Here is a 9444-nt window from a genome sequence, read left to right on the forward strand (position 1 = left end):
TTGCTTTCCACTTTCACTTTTTACTTTTATCTGTATTTTTGTTACACTTTTATTTTCTTATTGTCATAGTATGTGGGGGAGTAGTGATACTAATGCAAGGGGAGAGTCGCTAATAGAGTTTATTTTGCGTACTAACCTGGTAGTTTGCAATTCGTCACCAAAAACAGGCAAGAGGTTTTGGAGGTCACATTGGCCTCTTCGGAACTGACTAATAAGATTTCTGAGTGGCAAGTTTTGAGGGAACATAGCTTCTCAGATCATCGCTACATCAGTTTCAGATTAGCTGTTCGTACTTCAAAGATCATATTTCTGCCAAATGTTAGGAAAGCTAATTGGAATAGGTATAGGGAATCGTTCAATATGATCATACCGGAAATACCAGAGACAAATATGAGCACTGTGCAAGATATCGAACACGCAGTGGAGCGGATTACTTAGGCCTTCAACATCTCACTGAAAGCTGCATGCCCTATAGGGAAGCCACGGAGTAAAGTAATATGAGGAAATCCTGCAGAAAGCTATTTAACGAAGAAAAGTCCACCAGAGCTCCTGAGGATCGGATTAGGTTAGGTTAAAGTGGCAGCCCGATTAAATTTCAGGCTCACTTAGACTATTCAGTCCATTGCGATACCACATTTAACTAAAAGTACCTATTACATATGGGCACTTCTAGTCTTAACCACTGAACCTTCGCTATTATTTACTTTTGTTGAACCAACCAGATTGCTCCAAAAACATTAACAAACTGCTTAAGTTAACGTTTTCCAGGTCCGCCAGTAATCTAACGCTATATGCTCATAAAATTCGCTTACGCCTTACACAAAAAGCAGGACACTCACACAAGAGGTGTTTAATTGATTCCTTTCCCTCCACATCATGACAGCTTATACAATAGTCATTATACTTCACACCTATAGTTTTTGCAAATTCGCCTATCAGGCAGCGACCCGTTATAGCCGATACCAGGAGTGCTATCTGACGCCTTGTGAACACTAGCATATCTAGTGTGTGGTTAGGGATGCCAGACGTGCTCTTTTAAAGAGCACATGTGCTCTTTTTTACAAAATGTGCTCTTAAAACAAGACAGGCCAAAAGAGCACGCAAAAGTGCTCTTTTTTGCATCACAACAAATATTAATCAAACGCGATTCAATAAATGGTAAAAGTAAACTGAAAATACGTAAATGTCGCACTAATAGATTTTCCTAGCCGTTATTTTCTAATTAAATAGTGTATATATCTGAGTCGTATAAGATGTTGCTTCTTCACTTTGTATTCTGTTCTAAATGTAAACAAACTTCTTCAATAACGTTTTTCACAAAAACACCAAAAAATGACATATAAAGTATTGTAAGAAAATTAGCTTGAGTTGAAAGTGGGTTATTTTATGTTTATGGTATGTTTACATGAATTATATTTCAATAAATTGGAATTAAATGTTTTTCTTTTATTTGAAAAAGTGTGATCTATTCTTTTCGTATGTGCTCTTTTTATAAGCTGAATGTGCTCTTTTTGCCTCTTCAAAATCTGGCATCCCTATGTGTGGTTTAAGTTTAAATGGGGCCATATTTGCTTGGTGTCGTTACAACCCTTTGTTGTGGAACCGGTTACGCTTTTTCCGATCTGGAAAATAATTTCTGATTCTTCTACGCAAAATTACAACCCTGGATAATTGTTCAGCTGCTTGATTTTGACAAGTATGAAAAAGAAAGGAGGACGAGGGAGAAATAGATCACTTCCGGATGTCGTTTTTAATAGTTGTTTTGGGACTAATTATTATCATAAAAAGTTAATGATAATTTTCTATGGCATCTTTCAAAAATGTTCTGTCAAAATCTACGAGAGAGAAATAAAAACATGGTTCATCAAAAAACAAAGAGACTACAATAAAACCGTGATGATTAAAATAATAAAAGATAATAACATTGACAACGGAATGTTGTGTAAATAAAAGAAATAAAAATACATGAAAAACAAATGCTTAATAATTGATTAGACTAGTTGTTTGTAAACTATACAGAACCGAGAATAAATAAAAAAATACCAAGAATGAAAGAACCGAATTGTTTAAAAAAAAGAACAAAACATATGAAAGAACAAAAACGAAACGCTAATGAAAATTATTTGCAAGTCTTTTCTTAAGAACGTTTGTGAAATCAAAAACAACTATAACTTAAACAGAAATAAAAATCAAGATATAAACCATAATTAGAGACTTCCGATAAACCTAAAACAAAAATATATTGAGGAGAAAGATATGTATAAACCAATGTAAGAAAGAAGCTCTCTACACCCTCAAAAAAAATCGCTTCTCTAACATATGTTCCAAACATATTTTGCAGGAAACACATATATTATTGGATACTGCAGAAACATTAATATGTTTGTTTTATCTGAGCGTATTATATGCTTGGAAGCATTTTGAGTCCAAAAATAGAATATGTTTGGAAGAATTCCCCAAAGAAGATTGTGCTCATTCCCTCACATAATTTTCACTACCACGAAATTTTTGAGTTCTTCGCATCTTTTTCTGTAATACAAATATGCTGTTTTTTCTTTCAAATGTCTATTCTCTTGGTTCCGAATGTATATTCTCTTTATTCTGAATACTCATTCTAATATTCAAATTAAATAGTAATTAGACTTAAGCATATAAAATTTTTGGCCTTATCATGAAACAGTTTTCCGAACCAACATACAAGCGGTTTCACAGAAATTGCTCTCATTTCATTCTATCGCTGTGTTATGTTGATATCTTTTTATTCAACCATCCCGGTTTCCATCTCTATTTATTTCTCTATACTAACTCTCTCTCTCTCTCTCTGGCGCTCTTTGAATAAAGTATCACAACATATATATGTTTACTCGAAATTTGTAAATTTATATATGTTTACATTCACACATATTATTTTTATGAAACATTCATGCCCCAAACATAATATATTCTAACATATTAACATATGTGTCCCAAACATTTTGTGTTAGTTTAGGAACATTACATGTTTGCACTTAAATATATTGTGTTTAAAAATTGTGCCCGAAACACATTTTGTTTATATCGGAACATATTAAAAACATATTTTTCTAACAGTGTATATATATATACAGTATGTCAAGAAAGTGTTTTGACAATAGAATAAAACTTATGTTTTGTTCCAAAATTAAGTATAATTTAATTTTAAAAACTATTTTATTATGTATTTTGCAAAGTATACATATTTTATTTTTCTCAAAACGAATTAAATATTTAGATTTTTACTTCAATTATTTCTGGAATTTGAAATATTTGGCAATGTCAAAAGACTTTCTTGACATACTGTATATATATATATATATATATATATATATATATATATATATATATATATATATATATATATATATATATATATATATATATATATATATATATATATATATATATATATATATATATATATATATATATATATATATATATATATATATATATATATATATATATATATATATATATATATATATATATATATATATATATATATATTATACATATATATTTAATACAAATAGGAATATATATAATATATTATATATATTCCTATTTGTACTATCCATATCTAAACTTGCTATATTTTCGTTTGTAAATTAGGTATAATAGAAATCAAAACAAATGAAGAAAAATGTAAAGAAATAACTATGAAAAAAAATCATGAAGAAGCTAAAGGAAAGGAGGATAGAAATCCCACTATTATTTTGATTGTTGTTGTTTTTTTTTTTTTGTATGTATATTCGCTCAGCGATAAACAAACAATTTTTAAGAGACTGAAGTCGATTTTTCAGTATATCTACTCTCATCAAACTCTTCTGTTATAGCGCTATAATATACAGGGTGAGTGAGTCTATAATCTTTATAATTTAAGAGAATTTTAATGAATTTATAAATATGTATCTATCTAGGTGGAATAATCATTTATGTGTAGATTACATTTTTTTGTACTCTCTTTGTATTTTGACTTTTATATATATAGATCACTAATACCCGTAATATTTCTTAATGATTTCATTTGAAGGCAATGAGATGATCATGTTGCGATAATTTCTTTTATTTTGTCAGGGGAGGGGGTGTTGTGATGGTGTATCGGTTTGTATAAAAGAGTGTAAAATAGACAGGGTGTACGATATTATGTTATAATGGGAAATTAAATATGGCTTGGTAGGGTATTGTCTTAAGAATTCGGAGCCGAAGATGATACAAAGGCTGCATATTTGGTCCATAGCAGAAGGGGAGGGTGGCTCACACCAAGCGACGGACAGACTAACTTTCAGACAGACTGACTAATGTGTTTTTGTTTACGTTCATACCCGTTCGTCCGATTTTCAATATCCGATTTATATGTTTGTTCTTGACACGAAGAATTTATGATTATGACTGTTGTTGTTGTATTTCATGGTGATAGCAACCCATACAGATCCGACGAGCTGCCGCTTAGCCACCGTGTCAATTGATACCTCCACACCCTATAACAGGCAGTCATAACATATGGCGCCCAACGTGGGATACCTGTGAAATTGTTCTTAGTAAATTTTGTGGGAAATGGAATATGAGTAGATGCAGTCAATATTGCTTTTGTATTGCGATATTGAATTTGATTTACTACATTATTTTGGTTGCGGTTTTACAGCATGTAGAGTTTTTCTCTAATTAGTGTGGACTCGCTGCATGTATGTCTATGTTGTTTTGTATTCACATTAGCCATTGGTAATTTGACGAATAATCATTGTGATTTTGTGACGAGGGAATCTTAAGTTCTGATCAACCTTGCAAATAATTTTAAGGGTTTACAAGATGTGTTCAGATTGGGATCTGGTTTATTTGTTCTGTTTTTAAGTTTTACAATTTTTTTTAATATCATATGAAGCTAATCACAACACCCACAATCTTGACAAATCATTCAACTGATATTTAATTATTCATTGTGGTAATTTGGTAGTGTTACGGATTTAATCTATAACATTTCTGTTTCTGGGAGTATTGGAGAAGTAATATTGAGGCTAATCGGCAAGTGTGTATGGCTAATTCAGAAAGACAGACAACGAATCCTCTAAGTGGGATTGTATCACAGGATAGGAGAATTACTAGGAGTGTCTCTAGGGCATTAGAGACACAAGTTGTCGGTTCTATTCTTAATCAGATTGACACTGGAATTGAGAGGCCTGTAAATTTTATGCCAACTGACTACTTGAATCGCTGTGCAAATCGTGTTTTTGGAAGATCGTCATTGACGGAAGGACCTGCTGTGAGAGTAACAGACGAATTTACTGTAGAAGGGGGTGATAAGTCAATTAGTTTTTCAAGGAAGATAGAAAGACTGGTAGATATGACAGACCGCCAGGAGGACGCTAATTTGTCACTTCCAGGGCAGAATAACGCTGCGAGTGGTGAACAAGCTTCACCATCGGATTTATCTCAATTGCTAGCTATGTTCAGCCAGCAGAACCAACTGATTGCGTCTTGTATGGATGAAATGCGAAAGATGAGGGGAGAAATTGCTGTACTGAATACGCGCGTCACGGAAGTTGAGAGTCCCGATAATGCGGCCACGTTAGATCCACCCGGGGGATCAAGTTCTACACCAGAGGGTACTACAAGGGGTACGTATTCGGCTTGGGATAACCAGGATAATGGAGGAGGTGGTCATGGGTTGAGAAATGTGTCCAATTCGCGTGTTGAGCAGGAGAATATGGGAAGCGACTATGAACCCCATCGTAGTCGAAATCCAAATGTGGACATAACATGCAGTCAAAGCGAATATGATATGCGTAAGCCGGTCGATTTGGATAGACGGCACATCAAGTTCGACGGTTCGGGGCGCGACATGACGGTCGAAAGCTTCATTTTCCGTATTGAGAAAATGAGAGAGCAGTATGGCATATCACATACACAATTATTTAATAATTTCCAGTGTTTGTTGTCCGGTAATGCTACTAAGTGGTTTTGGCAGGTCCTTGAAGATAACGCAGATGATGCGGACTTTGGGTACTTTGCTCTTAAAAGGGAGCTTTTGAAACAATTCAGCACTAATGATTCTGATTATGAAATTATTAGAGAGATCATGGATCGTAGGCAGCAGGTTGGAGAGGGATTTGAACAATTCTATACTGATATACATAGTTTGATATTTCGTTTCCGAAAGAAGATACCGGAAAGGGAATTAGTGGGTATACTTAGAGGTAATCTACGTAGTAATTTGGCGAGTTTAATATTTGCGGCGAACATAACCACCATAGCTGAACTAAAGAGCGTGGTAAGACGGGCGGAGAAACTGTTGAGGGAGAATAGGCAACGATCTAGGCCAATTAGTGAGATTTCGGGGCCAACTTCTGCGGAGGGGAACACCCCTGTCGAAACACCCCTGGGAAACGGAAAGTTTTTAAGTCACAGGCTATTCCAAATACGAACAGGAATTCCGTTACTGGTGTCAGGGGTCGACCACAAAGTTCAGCCTTGACATCCGCGAGTGGAAACGAGATTATGCGGAAAACTGATCAGGTATTATGTCCTTCCCCATTCCATCTAAATTTGTGTTTCACGTGTGGTATGCCGGGGAACTTTTACCGTAAGAATCTTCGAGAATGTAGCTCAGGGAATTCTTGTCGTTCTACCTTCCACGACATGAAATGTTTCACGTGTGGAGAGGACGATTCGCATTGCTGGATTCTGGGGCTGGGGCTTGCTGTATTGGGAGGGATTCTGAAATATTTCTACAAGGGCTTGAACAGGACATTGTGAAATTACATAACTTGGAGGTGAGGACTGCAAATGGAGGAGCGGCGAGAGTTACAGGAATCATAACTTTGCCAGTGGTTTGGAAGGGTGTAACGCGCGACTTAGACTTTTTGATTGTCCCAGAATTGGAGCAAGAGTTTTATTTTGGAGTCGACTTCTGGCGTGTCTTTAATTTAAGTGTGGTAGGGGAAGCTAGTTTTGGTAGGACCAGTGTATCGGAGATCTGTGCTGTAGATGGGGATCAGTGTGATATTAATCAACATGCTATGACTCTTCAACAACGTGAAAGACTAAATGGGGTCAAATCACAATTTCCGTCATTTTCTGTCTTGGGACTCGGACGCACATCTGTAGAACAGCACATTATTGAGGTCACCAATGAAGATGTTCCAATTAAGCAAAGGCACTATCCTGTGTCTCCAGCGATCCAAGAGCTCTTTTTTGCGGAATTGGACCGTATGCTTGCCCTGGGTGTAATAGAACCCAGCAACAGTAGCTGGAGTTCCCCTGTCACCCTTGTTAGGAAGGAAAATAAAAATCGGTTGTGCCTTGATGCACGAAAACTTAATTCCCGAACTGTGAAAGATGCATATCCTCTTCCCCACATTGATGGTATACTTAGCAGATTGCAAGAGACCAAGTACATTTCTGCCATTGATCTTAAGGATGCGTTTTGGCAGATACCACTGGAAGAAAAGTCAAGGCAGAAAACAGCATTTACAGTCCCTGGGCGGCCATTATACCAGTATACAGTGATGCCATTTGGCCTCTGCAATGTCGCCCAGAGAATGTGCCGTCTTATGGACAAGGTTATACCTGCGGCTATAAGAAATTATGTGTTTGTCTACCTTGACGATCTTCTGGTGGTATCTCCCGACTTTGATTCGCATATGGGTTTGCTGAGTGAAGTGGCATCTTATTTGTCGAACGCGGGGTTGACCATCAATGTGGAGAAGAGCAAGTTCTGCCAAAAACAGGTTCGGTATTTGGGTTTCGTTGTTGGCGATGGATTCATAAAGACGGATGAGGCAAAGGTGGAGGCAGTGAGGGACTTCCCGGTTCCAAAGACTCCGAAACAACTGCGAAGGTTCTTAGGTATGTGTGGGTGGTACCGTCGCTTTATTTTCGATTACGCCTCCATTGCAGCCCCGTTGCATGAGTGTTTAAGTAAGGAGCGTATTCGAAAGTTTGTTCTCCCGGAGGAAGCCCTACGCGCATTTGACAAACTTAAAGATTGTTTGACTTCAGCACCGGTCTTGGTGAACCCAGACTTCTCCAAGCATTTCTACGTCCAATGTGACGCTTCTTCTGTTGGTGTTGGAGGTGTTTCATTCGAGATGGACGAGGAAAGAAACGAACCTCCCATAGCTTTTATGTCCGTCAAGCTCAACAAGGCACAACGGAATTACAGTGTGACCGAGTTGGAGTGTTACGCCGCTGTGCTGAGTGTGAAGAAGTTTCGGCCATACATTGAAGGATTGCCCTTCACCATAATCACCGACCACGCTAGTCTCAGATGGCTGATGAGCCAAACTGAGCTAACTGGTAGATTGGCAAGATGGAACCTGAAACTGCAGGCATTCGAATTTCATATAGAGCATCGAAAAGGGGTTCAGAATATCGTACCTGATGCGCTATCGAGAGCACACATGGAAGAAGTCTTGGTGACAAGTAGGCTATTAGATGTTGACCTTATGAGTCCTAGTTTTGATTCGGAGGAGTATGCCAATTTAAGGGAAACGATTTTGGGAGATGTGGATAAGAATCCTGACATCTGTGTGTTAGAGAAATATGTGTACAAGCGCACGAACTTTGTATCTGGAGATTCTCTCGAGGACGATAAGGCATGGAAGCTCTGGGTACCCAAAGAACTGCAGCTCATTTCTCACCATCATCTGGACATGGGCGCATTCAAAAAACACTCGCACGACTACGAGAGAGGTATTATTGGCCCCCTATGGTACGGGATGTACAGGCTGTGGTAAAAGGGTGTGACATATGTAGTGTTAGCAAGAACTTGAATGTGTACCCGAGGCCTACCATGGGGAGAGGGCTTTTCAGAGGATATATATTGATTTCCTGGGACCTTATCCTAGAACGAAGTATGGCAACACCGTGCTGTTTGTATGTCTGGACCACCTCACGAAATATGTTCTCCTTGAACCCATGCGTGAAGATACGGCCTGCAATGTGGTTAAATTTCTTGAGAAACGAGTATTTCATGTATTCGGTGTGCCAGAGTACATACATTCGGACAACGGGCGACAATTTCTATCGGAGATATTTAAGGCGTTTCTGGGCAAATATGGCGTGCATCATATAAGAACAGGCCAATATGCTCCTCAATCAAATGCCGCAGAATGGGTCAATAGATCGGTCCTCCAGATAGTAAGGTCATATCTGGGGTCTGAACAAAGGAATTGGGACCTACATATAAGTGATGCGGAGTTTGCTTTGCGTAGCGGTTATCATAGCTCCATAAACATGACACCGTACTATGCTACCTTTGGCGTTAATATGGTTCAACACGCATCATCTTATGAGATTCTCCGGAAACTGGGAAGTTTGAAGGACTTTGATGTTTTCATGGAAAGTCCTTCAGATAGGAACCAATTGATAAGACACCAACTTTTCGAGAATTTGAAATTGGCACATGAGCGAGCTACGAGGAATTAC

At 37.4% G+C, this 9444-nt stretch overlaps 1 protein-coding gene across 1 annotated transcript in view; it reads left to right on the plus strand.

Annotated features, from left to right (window-relative positions):
- The window catches only part of Desi (DM4/DM12 domain-containing protein Desiccate), a 172484-nt gene that overhangs the window by 111023 nt on the left and 52017 nt on the right, over positions 1-9444 (plus strand). The window lies entirely within an intron of this gene.

This window comes from Haematobia irritans, chromosome 1 (assembly GCF_050003625.1).
Source record: "Haematobia irritans isolate KBUSLIRL chromosome 1, ASM5000362v1, whole genome shotgun sequence".
Lineage (NCBI taxonomy): Eukaryota > Metazoa > Arthropoda > Insecta > Diptera > Muscidae > Haematobia > Haematobia irritans.